Here is a 14,236-nt window from a genome sequence, read left to right as displayed (position 1 = left end):
CACTCCCAGCCTAGAAGGTAGATAGTTTGATAGACTGACCCAGGGCACAGAGAAGGCATTTGAGGCTTAGGAAACCAAGACAAAGGTGCCAACGTAAGATGACAACACACTGGCTTACTTGGTGTAGACAAGGTTCTGTGGTATTCTGGCTTATGACTGAAAGGTCTGAAGGACATGGAGTACCATAGCAAGATGACAGATTTCTTCTCAAGTTGGGAGGACTCATTTAAGGGCTGAGGCAGGGAGATGAGGAATGTTACTGAGGAGTAGTGTTGTAACCAAAATAAATATAAGGTCATAATTCTGGCAGGAGACAAAGTAGGGCAGTGACAGAGGAAAGAGTAAAAGGGGGAGGAAGGATGGGGAGATATTATAGAGGAACAATCAATGGGATTTGTTGACCAACTGGATGTGGGAGACAGGAAGAGGAAGTCATTGTTAAATCTATGCCTGAGAGCTCAGTTCCATTGTAAACAGGGATGAAGAATGCAGACAGAAAAAGCAAGCAAGAACTACAATTACCATGTGATGAGTTCATACATATTATGTCATGTAAGCTGAAAATATCCCAGTAAAGCAGGAATTATTGTAAATGAGAGGAAACTCAGTTTACATAGATTGTTATGACCTCATATCTAGTTAGGAGCTAAAATGAAGACTACAACCTAGGTCTAACACCAAAGCTCAAACATTGTTTTTTGTCAAACGAACTATCTCATTATTTTCAAATACATAGATTACCCATGGGAATTTATCTCAAGAAATTGGGAACATAATACTAAAAGCTCAGTAGAGTAATCATGACCACAAAGATGAACTTGGATGTCCTTAAAGAGATACAAAGGCGCACTTAGGACAATGTCTGTGGTGGTGTAAATGAACATGACCTCCATAGGTTCATAGAGAGAGATACTGTTAGGAAGTGTGGCCTGGTTGGCATAGGTGTGGCCTTGTTGGAGGAAGTGTGTCAATGGAGGTGGGCTTTGTGGGTTCTGAAAAAGCTACGCCCACTCTCTCTTCCTGTGGTCTTCAAATTGACATGTAAAACTCTCAGCTACTGCAGCCACTCTCCAACACCATGTCTGTCTACATGGTACTATGCTTCCCACCATGATGATAGCGGACTAAGCCTCCAAACTGTAAGTCAGCCTTAATTAAATGTTTTCCTTTAGAAGAGTTCCTGTGGTCATGGTGTCTCTTCGCAGCAATGGACACCCTAAGGCAGAAGCTCATTCCAGAGACTGGTCTCTTGCTATGAAAGGCTAGACCATGTTTTTGTTTGAAGGAATGTGGACCCTGAGCCGCTGGATTAGAAAAGCAGCTGAAGTTTTAAGCAGAATTGAATGGGCTGTACTAATATAAGCACTGAAGACAGTGGTGCTGAGGGAGATTTGAACTGTTGGAGCCTGGCTCAACATGTTTCAGAGAAGAATATTAGTACGTGGCCTGGAGTCCATTCTTGTGATAGTATGCCGAAGAACATGGTTTTGCCCTTGTTTCAGCCTAGTTTGTCTGAGGCTAGATTGAAGAACATGGGCTAACAGGTTTAGGAGAGGACATTTATAAACAACACAATATTGACAATGCACATGGCTCTTGGTGGCCTGTATTAACACAGATTTATAATGAAAAGGAGCAAGCTGAGCAAGAAAAACAGTTAGAAGAGAAAAAGAGCTCCAGGAAATGTAAACAGAGTAAAGAAAATCGTGGTGCCGAGTGCCCAGGGAAGCAGATCAGGCCCAAGAGAAAGAGGTATGTTGCAATCAACAAAGCTAAAATGAATTGGTGATCTGAAGGGCATTTTGATATTAAACATGGAGATGTAGAGTTGGGAGTTGGACCAGCTGGTTTTTGGTCTTGTTTTGGTTCAGTATTTCCTCACTAAACTCTCTTTCTTCACTGTTGGAAGAGTAGTGTATAATCTGTGTTGGAAGTATGTGATCCGCTTTTCGATTTTGCTTTTACTGGGGATTATAGTTAAGAGATTGTGTGAATCTCAGAAGAGACTGAATTTTGAACTTTTAAACAAGATTCAGAGTGATAGACTATGGGGGCTTTTGAAGTTGGCTTGAATGCATTATGATATGGCTACAAGCCTATGGGGGCCAGGGAATGGAATGTGGTTTGAATGAAAAGGGCTCATAGACAGTGGCACTATTAGGAGGTGTGGCCTTGTAGGAGGAAGTGTGTCACTGGGGGCAGACTTTCAGGTTTCAGATACTCAAGCCAGGCCTAACGTCACTCTCTCTGCTGCCTGCAAATCCAGGTACAGAACTCTCAACCCCTTCTCTAGCACCTGCTTGTCTGTCTGTCTGCATGCTGCCATGCTTCTTCTAATAAAATAATGGATTAAAGCTCTGAACTATAAGGCAGCCCTGAATTAAATGTTTTTTTCTTTATATGAAAACATATATGGTTATGGTATCTTTTCATGACAGTAGAAACTAGAAACCCCAACTAAGGCAATGTCTTAGTTACTTTTCTTATTGTGACAAAAATGCTGGAAAAGACAATCTAAAGAAGAGAGGGAGACAGTGAAGTAGTTCAGTGAGTAAAAGTCCTTGCCAGGCTAAGTTTGATGATCTGAGTTCAGTCCCTGGAACCTGAGTAAAAGATAAAAAATACCTCACTCCTCTGATCCCTATCCACCGTACATACACACCAAGGTACACACCCCCATCATATAGACCCACAATAATAAACAAATAAATATATTTTAGAAATACTTTTAAAGGAAAGACTGGTTTACTTTTGGCTCAGTTTGGGAGAATGCAGTTCACCCTGGGCTGGGGGCAGGAAGATGAAGCAGCTGGTCACATTACATCTACAACCAGGAGGCCAAGAATAAGAAATGGTGGCAAATAGCCTCTATTTCTTCTTTTGATTATAGTCCAGGACACTAGCTTATACAATGGTACTACCCATCTTTAAAATGGGTCTTCCTCCCTTAATTAACCACGTCTACCATTTTTCTTAGGGAAATACCCAGAAATTTATTTCTGAGGTGAGTCTAGAATCTATCAGATTCTCAATCAATTTGAATTACTACAGAGTAATTAGAAAGGGTCAGAACTTGGTTTCAGATGCACATTAGTTCAGAGTTCTTCTTAGAGACAACAAGGAGGAGGGATAGATGATATATGGAGGATTGATGGATGGGTAGACCAATAGACAGGGGAGGTTTATTACAAAATTAACCCAGGGGCTGGTGAGATGGCTCAGCAGGTAAGAGCACTGACTGCTTTTCCGAAGGTCCTGAGTTCGGATCCCAGCAACCACATGGTGGCTCACAACCACCAGTAGTGAGATCTGACGCCCTCTTCTGGTGCGTCTGAAGAAAGCTACAGTGGATTATGCAGGAGCGAGCTGGGCAGGAGTGAGTTGGGCCAGAGCAAGAGGAGCCATCTGTACAGCTACAGTGTACTCATACACATAAAAATAAATAAATAAATAAATCTTCAAAAAAAAAACAAAAACAAAACCAAAATTAACCCAAATGACTATGAAGAAGCTTCACAAAAGGATGCTGCTATGTGTCTCAGCATGAAAATAAGCTGTCAATACCAGGAAGTCAGTGGTGTTCGGAGGGTGTGGAGTAGGGATAGGTTTGGAGTGCAAAGATAAAGAGTACTGGATTCTATTGTCTAAGAGCAAGAGAAAAATCATGCATTCCATCCCCAGGAGAGAGACACAGGAAATCTTTCTGTTCTGTCTGGGTTCCCAGATAGTTGACAGTACTTTACAATGTTGCACTAGGGTTGCCTGGCATAGATAATCTGTGGGTCTTCCAACTCATGATGCCTCTTCTCTGAAAATACCCTCACGGATATACTCAGAAATAATTATGTACAACTCCTTTGGAGAATTTCTCAGTCCAGTCAGAATGCTAATTTAAATACCAAACACATATTCGACAGATGAGAAGGGAAAGAACAGGCTGGGCCTATGGAACACAAGAATGCTGGAACAGCAGAGTGACAGGGAAGTTTCATGAAAAGACAGGTATAAAAGGGATTAGTCAGCACTGTCAAGTGTTCCCAAAGTCTTAAGTAGGAAGTAGCCTGTGGGTAGACTTAACATGTAGGATGTTGCTGGGGACTTTCCACAGAGGGAAGCACACACAGAAATGTCCATGGTTTTAAAAATGACTAAGAAACAGGGAAATGAAGAAAGTAAGTGTGAACTACTTGCTCAAAAAGCTGGAGATGGTTAGGGAGATGGCTCCGTGGTAAAGGTGCCTGCTGTGTGAGCTTAGAGACCTGAGTTCAATCCCCTGAACCCACATAAAGGTGGATTAAGAAAGCCAACTCAACAAAGTTGTCCTCTGACCTACATGGACACACCCATGTAACAAACAAACAAATGGATGGGTTGATAGATAATAGGTAGGTAGGTAGATGACAGACAGACAGACAGACAGATGTTTGGGTACAGGAGGGATGGCTCAGTTCTTCAGAGCAGTTGTTATTCCTGCAGAGAACAAGTACCTTTATAACATAGCTTAGGCTTGGGTATTTCAATATAGTGTTTTACACACACACACACACACATAGAGAGAGAAAAAAAAATTTTACTGTACTTCTGTGATAAAGTCAGCATTTTCAAACACCAGATACAGAAATTAAAAACTGGAAGCATGCCTCAGTTATCTTCTTACAAAAGATAATTTGAGAATGTTTTAAACAAATATTTAGTTAAAACTGGAACAGGCCTGGAGAATGTAAAAGTATAATATAAATGCTAAATAAAGATAATATATTCTGAGCAGCAGGCTCCTTTGAAATAAGACCTATGATCCATAAGGTACTCTGCTTACATCCTTTTAGAAACTTTCAGGATGCTCTTGGCCATGAAGATTCCTATGGCATGATACCCATGACCTAGTAACCAGTAAGAAAGAAAGAGGCAAGAGGGTGATATAATAATACGTGTCATAGCATTTCTTCCAACAGCTTAATCAGTGTGCATTGCACACTCATTATGAGTTACTGAGACTGATTTGGCTCACAGCTCCAGAGGTTTACAGATACAAGTCTGACAAGTACCTCTCAAACAAAGACACACAAATCAAGAGATTTTTTAAAAAAGCAAATATTCAACACTACTAATCATTTGAGAGGTAAAAGTAATATGGAAGCAATTGTCACTGCACTCATGTTAGGAAGACCATTATCGAAACCTGGAAGATACAGACATCTGCTCTCAGAAAGATTTTGGCAGCAGCCATGGCTACCTTCATAGAGCTCAGTACCAAAGCCAAGATGCCTATTGTGGGTCTGGGCACCTGGAAGTCTCCCCCAAACCAAGTCAAAGAAACTGTGTAGCGGCCATTGATGCTGGGTATGAATCTATCAATATCGATTGTACATATGCATATTGCAATGAGAATGAGGTGGGAGAAGTCATCCAAGAGAAGATCAAAGAGAAGACTGTGAAGCGGAAGGGTCTCTTCATCATCAGCAAGTTGTGGCCCACCTGCTTTGAGAAAAAAACTGCTAAAGGGAGCCTTTCAGAAAACCCTCACAGAGCTGAAGCTGGACTATTTGGGTCTCTATCTCATTCACTGGCCACAAGGACTTCAGCTGGGATAGAAGTTATTCCCCAAAGATGATCAAGGCAATATCCTCACCAGTAAAACAACATTCTTGAAAACCTGGGAGTGCATGGAGGAACTGGTGGACCAGGGCCTCGTGAAAGCTCTGAGCATCTCAAACTTCAACCACTTCCAGATTGAAAGTGAGAAAACCTGGACTGAAACATAAGCCAGTGCCCAACCAGGTCGAATGTCACCCTTACCTCACCCAGGAAAAACTGATCCAGTACTGTCACTCCAAGGGGATCACTGTCACAGCCTATAGTCCCCTAGGCTCCCCAGACAGGCCTAGGGCCAAGTCAGAGGACCCCTCACTACTAGAGGACCCCAAAGTTAAAGAGATTACCACCAAGCACAAGAAAACCTCAGTCCAGGTTCTGATTCAGTTCCATATCCAGAGGAATGTGGTGGTGATCCCGAAGTCTGTGATGCCAGCACATATGCAGGAGAACACTGAGGTCTTTGACTTCCAGTTGAGTGACTTCCACTATCCTTAGCTTCAACGGGAACTGGAGGGCTTGCCTGCTGCCTGAGACAGTAAACATGGAAGAATATCCCTATGATGCAGAATACTGAAGCTGAATAGCTCCTGAGGCTTCCTCTTTGCTGATGCATACCTCACTCCCAGAGTCCCGTTTAAGCCCAGCCTGCCTGACATCGTGATGTAGTCAAGGCTGTGTTTAAATCTCCATGCTGAACCAGGAACAGACTGTGGCAAGCAAATGTGCCTAAGAGAAGCGAATGGACATCTCTTTCACTAATTTGATCTGACCAAATGTTTTTCAAAAACCAGGAACTCTGGTAACATCTGAGGGTATAAAGATAAAATAATAAAGAATCATAACATTAACAAACATAAAAAAACAACAAAAACCAAACCAAACCAAAACAAAAAAACCTGGAAAGGCAGTGTGGACCAGGATATGGAGAATATCCCTGGACACCACGGGAATGTCACTAGTAAAGCCATACAAAAACAGCACAGAGGTGCAAAATACAAACAAACACAAACAAAACAACAAACCCTGCAAATATAACTGGTCATGGTCTATCCATGTTACTTGCTACACCTCAGTATAAACCCAAAGAGTTTGAAGGCAGTGTGTGAAGGAGACACTCACTCTCATGTTTATTGTGGCACTATTCATGATAGTTGACTAGTAGAATCAACTTGTAGCCCCTCACCAATAAACAGATAAAGAAAATAAGACTCTGGGTAGTGAATGCTAGTCAGCCTTAAAAACTGGGAACTTGTTTCAATGTAATGACCCAGAACTTAAAGCAACCTGGCACAGAAAGATAAGTATCAAATGCTCTTTTAACATAAACCTGACACAAAAGCAGAATTGAACCTGGATTATCTGCAGGAGTATGGCAGAACGTGGAGATGGGGTGGGGGGAGGAGGATACAATGTTTCAGTTAGACAGGTGAGACCATTAATAAGTGTCTAAAGTGATGAAAACGTTAATTAGCTTGACTCAATCATCCCAAATTGATACCCATATTAGAATAACTTTGTAACTCATTGTGTTAGACAACTTTTCATTTGTAACAAAAACACCTGCTACAACAACTGCAGGAGTAGGTGGAACTGCTTGAAGTTTCGGAAGGATCAGCTTGCTTCTTCTTTTTCCTGAGGGCTAGTTTTATTGCTCGGGGCCAGAGATGAGATAGAATGCTCATGCCTTTAATCCCAGCACTTGGGAGGCAGAGGCAGGTGGATTTCTGAGTTCGAGGCCAGCCTGGTCTACAGAGTGAATTCCAAGACAGTCAGGGCTATACAGAGAAACCCTGTCTCGAAAAACAAAACAAAACAAAAAAATTAATATGATGGTGACAGAGGAATTTACTCCCATCAGTGTAGCCAGGACATATCGAGACCGAGGGAGGAAGAGCCAGGTACAAGATATACTCTTAAAGGTATACTAACCCAATGATGTCAATCAAGACTGCCTCCCACAGTGTTTTTCACTTCCCCACTGTCTACTCAACTATGAATCCCTAAAAAGATTAGATCATTGATCAGGTCAAACAGAAGCATCCTGAGATCCAGTGGCTTCTGCAATCCCTTCTTCTGTGTGTTACTCTAGAGACCAACCCTTCACCATACACTTCATATTTGAAGCGTAATATCCATAAGTATATATAATTATCATTTCCTAATGTCTGGTAAATACACTAAAATTGGGCAAATCTCTAACATTTACTCATTACAACTAACTACTGAGGACCCTTTCTTGCATTCATCTGGAAAATTTTTATAACACTCTCTGGGCTAGGTCTTATCAGCCATTTTATTTTACAAATATAGAAAGAGGAGCAAAGGTGGAAAGGTGACTGGCTGCTCCAAACTGCTTTTTTGAGAGAGGATTCTGCTGTTGCCTCTTCTGTGACCTCGAACTTGTGCTTTTCTTGCTTGCACTTCCTAAGTGCCTTAGGATTACAGATGAATGCTGCAGTGCTTAGCATTTTCTCTTTCTCTGTCTGTGAATGATCTACCATCGTAATGCCTACCAGCTACCATCATCTCTGCTAGCTCTTGCTCATATGGCTAAATGTCACTGGAGACTAACAGTGGCGAGAGGTCTCTGGTGACTCTTAGGCTGTCCTCTCCGTTCCGTTCTCAGATGGAATGTTGGCTCCTGATCCATCCTCCTGTGGCCGGGAAGCCAGGGCAAAAGCAAAGACAATTTTAGATTGAATTGCTAAAGAAATAATTGGGGACTACTGCCACTGAGATGTTTGGAAATCTTGTTTGTTTTTATTAATATTGCTTAGTGCTAAAGCTTTGGCGTTTAGGCTTCCTTTTACATTTTTATTTTATTTTATTTATTTATTGTTTTTACTTTTACCAGTTCCCGGGATTAGATGGATCTTTTGTGTGGCAGGTGAGAGCTCTACCACTGAATTTAGTTTTCTTAGCTTTCAGACAGTCTTATTATGTAGTCCAGATGGGTCTTGATTGATCTCTTGATCCTCATGCCTCGGTGTGACTTAAGTAGTGGGACATCTAGAACACTCTCAGAATTTCAATTCTATTTCACTATCAGAAGCTCTGTGCCAGTAACACACGCAGATGTGTCGCAAGAACAAAATTATGGAATTAAAGTGCTTGGACAAACCTTTCATTGTTGTGCGGAACTCATCTTCGTAAGCTGCAAATTGCAGTCCTACATTGGGTTATATGGCTGAATATGGAAGTCATTCATGCAAAACAACTGGTAACAGCAAAGGGCTCTTGATCATGCAACAACCAGAGAGTAATTCAAATTAAAGCATGCAGTGCATCTAAACTACTTCTGGCAGCCTTCTCCGGGGTTGTATCTCGACTTCACTGAAGCCTTGCTTCTGGGCATACAGCATGTGCACATTGTACTGAGCATGTGACTGCACTGCGAAATGCCAGCAAATGTCACTCAAAACACTGAGGCTTATACTTGAGACTGTTGTACACTGTGGCCTACAGTGTTTGGATTGTACTTACAAAACATTTTCCTCTTAAATAAGCATAGTTGTATAATTACAGCAAATAAGGACCTCCAATATTTTGCTACCATTCATTAGCATGTACCTGCTGATTGTATCTTGTTAGAATAATTTTAAAAGTTACTGTTTGCATTTTGACTTGAATGCCAATAAATAAAAGATATCACCAAATAAATAAATAAAAAGATATCACCAAATAAATTTTGGCTTGAAATTAGGACATGTTCAAAAATGTCTGAAATGGCCCTAATCATAAAAGATAAATAAATAAATAAATAAATAAAAATAAATAAATAAATAAAATAAATAAAGAATCAATAAATAAAAAGATATCACCAAATAAATTTTGGCTTGAAATTAGGACATGTTCAAAAATGTCTGAAATGGCCCTAATCATATGTTCACCATTTTGTAGTATGTATATATGTGAAGTGGCATTCTCAATATTGATGAGTATAAAATCTAAACATCAATAAACTCTAGAAAATCATGATATTGCTCTATAGTCTGCAATATTAAATATTCAAATGAGATTTAATTCTTGGTGGTACAGTAAAGAAGGACATTTATCTCAGTATACAAACCTGCTTTCATCTTTATAAATGGTATAGCTATAACACCAAAGAATTGTTCGAAACAAAGTTCTTTATGATTTACTATAAATAAATGCTTTACTTATATATGTTTTATATACTCATAGACACAAGGCCTTCTAAAAGAAATTTTTTGGAGCAAAAATGGTTTGCAAGTGGGAAAAGTTCAAGAAGTCCTAGTTTAGAATACTGAGAGGAACATCAAACCGAGCTCTTATAAACATCAGTAGAAAGAATTGAGGCAAAACCAACACTTACATCCTTGGGATAACATGGAGTACACAATTACGTAGGTAAAACAAAAACAATCAAAAACAACAACAAAAACCAACACACACAAGAAACAAAACAAAATCACAGAATCACTCAATACATACTTAAAAGTAAGACTTTTTAAAAATTTTGTTCACTTAAACAATTTTTCTAGAAATATTCACTTTACCTCGACTGGTGACCAATTACACATATAACAACATGAGGTCTTGGATTAAGAAAATCAGTTTGTGGTTATAAAACCGATCCGATCCAGTCTAATCAGCCATGGGGAAATGGAATTCCTGACTTTATCTCATTAGCGAAGGCTTAAGGCCAGGGAATGAGCTCTCCATTGTCACTATTCTGGTACCTGAAAGCTGGGTGGTTCCTCACTCCTGACCTAAGTCATGTCCTGGGTTCGATCTCCTTTGTATGAGATGTTCCTGTTACATAGAGAGAGGCTGAGGGACATTGCCTTTAAAGAGGCTCAGAAATAGTTTGTTTTCATTGTCAAACTGAGGAGAGAATGGAAGCCCAAAGTGTGAATGGGCCTGCTCAGGGTTTTCTGGTGTCTGTGGCCCAATCACGAGAGAACACACACCTATTGGACTTCACTCTTGAGCATCTTTAAACTTGGGGAGAAGGGGACAGGCTCATGGAGGAGGTCATCTACCAAAGGCCTGTGTCCTAAAAGGCAGGGCATGCCTTGTGTTAAGGACAGAGAGTGAATGGTTCTAACTTGGAAGTTCCTGGAGAGAGGCAATCACAGTGTACAAACTCAGACGCATTGAAGGACCTTCAGGCAGACGCAAGCTCTTGATAAGCCTCAAAATGTCTTTAAAGAGCAAGCACTGCAGTTTGTTTAAAATGCCTTCTATGTAAACATTACTTTGACTTCAAGATATCTAGGAGTATATAGCTGAAGGGTAGGTACATTTAATATAAAAACACAAAGAACAATAAGTAAGTGAGATAATCCCTGTGTTTGGGGTGTCAGGGAGCAGTAGGTCTACCTAAAGATGTGTTGGGTATTTACATGTTGTAGGATGAGGCAGGGAGAGACTTAAGTGATGTTGGCCAGAATCGTAAAATAAAGCATCCGCCAGCTAATGGTAGGTGGAAGGCTGAAGGTAGATAAAGAAGTTTCTATTAGCACATTATTTCTCTGAGGAACATGGGGTCCAATGTACTGATGACAGTCACAATTTTTAAGATTGATATCTAGAGTCTAACAGCATTTCTGTCTGTGATGGTGGCATTTAAGGGAAAAATTAAATTATTTTTATTTTATTTTACTTTTTGGTGAAGGAAGCAGATGTTAAAGTCCTAATTCTCACAGGACTTCAAGATCTTTAGTATCTCCGTCTTGGGCCACACTTTAGCAACACCTTGAGATGAAGTTTTCATAGTAAGTTCTGAGGCAGAGATATAATGTCTGTATTGTATCAAACCTCAAGCAATGGTTAATTCTGATAGTGACCCTTGTCCAGGACACTTTCTATGCAAGGCATGCTCTTTAAACCCTAGGCTTTAATAGACCTTCTCTGGTTTGTCCTTTGTAGAGTCTCCTGGGATAGTGGGTCAGTGTACATCCTAGATGTGCATCCTTGCTGCTACCTGAACTCCTCAATTATTCTTGCTACCACAGTATCTACTACTTAACATAGTTGTTCGTGATGTTACTTTTGGTCATGTCTTGTTTCAAGTGCCTTGCAGGAGTAGTGGGTGGGCAGGATAGCAAATCTTTACTCTCCCAGCACTTAGGAAGCTGAGGTGGAAGGACCCTTGTGAATCTCAGGCCAACCTAGGTTGCAGTATAAGATCCTATACCAAAAACCAAAGGAAAACAAACCCCAAACCATCAGTTTTAAAAAGGAACTATTGAATTAATGTCTATGAAAACACAAACACACAATAATATCACCTAAATTTATCTAGTAAATGACCGTGAGATGGATTTTTAGAAAGAAGAATTTGATATTAATTTTGATTTTCTTAGGGCAGGGTCTTAGGTTAAAACAAAACTCCTGACCTCTCTTTTTCTCCTGTAGCCTGCCTTTGGATATTTCACATTTTGTTATTCAAGAGTTGGGAAGAAAAGGCCGGAAGCTGAAATTCCTGTCTGCTAATGAAGTTGTCCTGGCACAACCTTGAAGCAGGTTAACCATAATGAGTGAAATCAGACCTCAGGTAGTGGTAGCCTGAGCTTATCTGAGCTCTCACTAACTGGCGCACCTCTAAGAAGTTTATTTTATCATCTCATTTAAACTCTTCAGTGTGAGTTAGCACCTGTGTTCCGAAGCACATGTCAAGTCACCTGCCTCGATTTGGGGTTGGAGAGCTGGCCTCTACAGTGGTGGAAGCAGTAGACGTCTGTTTCTCGGCGGCAATTTCACGGGTCTGAAGAAAGAATTTAAGAGTCTATTTTCTGAAACGAATGCAAGGAACATTCCTTAAGCGAAAAAATTTTAATCAAGAATAAATTGTAAATTTTAGAGGAAGGCTTTTTAATTATGGAATTTCAGTCTGTGGTATATATTTAAATCCTAGGCCTTAGGCAACAATAGCAGAGAAAGGCCCCTGTACCCTTTATTAGACGCAAAACAAACCGTACAGGCTGGGGGGCGGACCCTTCCTTTACTTCCCCATGGCTTTCTCAGTCTGAGAAGTGCAGGGCTTGCGTTACTGCTTTTTTCCTTTCACAGCAAACTCTCCTGTTGGCATTAACATATTTATCACAAGTTTAATTACTTTGAATTATTTTGTCTGCCACCTCCCCTGAACGTTGCAGAAAAGGGGAACCATAAACTCCCCCAAAGTCAGCTTGCAGTCCGTAAGCAGAAAACTGCCAATATCGAAATACAATAGTGACTTGATTTGACGAGCTGACAAAGGCAGGGTTTGCTATTTAGGCAGCTCAGCCATCTTGACTGAGTATATTAAGCGGGCGGTCCCCTCTTATTGCCTAGGCACTCTACCAGGGATTTCTAAGTTGAGGTAGAACTCCCAGCATCCCTTACAACAGAGGCCTAACCCGCTGAAGCTGTCAATACAAATCTCATTTAGGATGCGGAAAGAACGCGCAAGTTTCAGACTTTATTATGCATTCTTACAGTCCCCAAAAGGGCAAACGAAACTCCGTACAAGCGTAGAACTTTATTTCCTATTTTATTCTTGACCTGTGGCATGGATCTAGCCCCTGGGTAGCAGTGGTGTAAGACCAGGGCCCACTTTTTAATGGCTGAATGCACACGTTTAAGCAGCACATGGTGGATTCGCTGCTCTGCAAATTGCCGTAGAAAAAAAGTAAAGTGCAAAAGCAGACAAAGAAATCTATAACCTTCTCGGTCTTTCCCATTTGTTCGGGCGGTTCTCTGAAGCAGCTCGGAGCGGCGACAAGGATCGCGGAGAGATGCACCTGAAGCGGTTGTGTGCGGGCGGACGCGTCGGCCGAGCCGCTCAATCGCGGCTTTCCAGCGGCGAAGGCGCAGCGGCAGTCAGAGGGAAGGCACTGCGAGCCTCCTCGGCGGCGGCGGCGGCGGCGGCGGCGGCACCGGCACCAGCGCAGTTTCCCCTCTCCCCAGCCCTGACTCTACGCGCACATGCGCACTGCGCCCGCAGCCCTGGACCATTTGTCAGGACTACTCGTGAGACGGAGAAAAAAAAAGAGAGAAAATTTGGGGGTAAGGAGCGCTTGATCGGATCTAATCTCTAATTAATCCGCAGATCGGCCTGCGCCAGAGCCATTCATTGATTTTTTTTCTGGGTGAGGATGAAAGTTCTGAGACCGAGAGAGGGAAGGAAGCGCACCCTCGTCTTGGGAAAGAGATCAGGGGAGGGGAAGGAAAGAAGGGGTTTCTCCCCCACTTCTCTGCGCCTCTGGGAAAGAGGAGAAAACTTAATCTCGGGGAAAAAAGTGGGCAAGTGACTCCGAAGCGGCTGGAGGGGGAGTCTGTGGGCATCTCACTCTGAAGTAGTGAGTGCGAGTGCGAAAGAGGAACAAAAGAGCGAGAAAAGAGAAAGGAAAAAATGGGGGGAGGAGAGACTTGTATTTTTTCCTCCTTTGCGCGCACACGGGGAAGGGTGTGGGGGGCCGTGCGGAAGGGAGCGGGCCGAGGCGGCCGCGTCGGGCCGTCGCCCGCGCGCAGGCGGCGGGATGCGTGTGGGCCCCCTCCCCACCCCCACCTCGAGCTTGTCACTTTGGTCGCTTTTTTGACACCGGGTGCTGGGTGGCGGCGGTGGGGAGGGGGGGCGAAGCGCGGCACCGCGGGGCTGCGTGTCCGGGGCGGCGCTGGGGGTGGGGGGGGG

General features: G+C 42.1%; 1 protein-coding gene, 1 long non-coding RNA gene and 1 pseudogene across 5 annotated transcripts in view; 2 read left to right on the top strand and 1 right to left on the bottom strand.

Moving 5' to 3' along the window:
• Nucleotides 1-5,090: 5,090 nt before the first annotated feature.
• Nucleotides 5,091-6,169, top strand: LOC116097860 (annotated as a pseudogene).
• A 2,770-nt stretch (nt 6,170-8,939) lies between these two features.
• Nucleotides 8,940-13,559, bottom strand: LOC116097861. The gene is made up of 3 exons (XR_004121585.1): nt 13,269-13,559; nt 12,543-12,642; nt 8,940-12,328 (listed from the first exon to the last, which is right to left on the bottom strand). It is a non-coding gene; the product is annotated as an uncharacterized LOC116097861 (long non-coding RNA).
• The window catches only part of L3mbtl3 (L3MBTL histone methyl-lysine binding protein 3), a 103,988-nt gene continuing 103,244 nt past the window's right edge, over nt 13,493-14,236 (top strand). For 3 of the 4 annotated variants that reach the window (XM_031380652.1, XM_031380653.1, XM_031380649.1), the window contains exon 1: nt 13,493-13,611. The gene's annotated coding sequence lies outside the window, so the exon portion shown is untranslated. The remainder of the gene's footprint in view (nt 13,612-14,236) is intronic. The other variant, XM_031380651.1, reaches the window with a different exon arrangement.

The sequence above is a fragment of the Mastomys coucha genome, unplaced genomic scaffold (genome assembly GCF_008632895.1).
Source record: "Mastomys coucha isolate ucsf_1 unplaced genomic scaffold, UCSF_Mcou_1 pScaffold2, whole genome shotgun sequence".
Lineage (NCBI taxonomy): Eukaryota > Metazoa > Chordata > Mammalia > Rodentia > Muridae > Mastomys > Mastomys coucha.
Note: the sequence above shows the minus strand (reverse complement) of the source record. Positions and strands in the feature narration are given on the sequence as shown.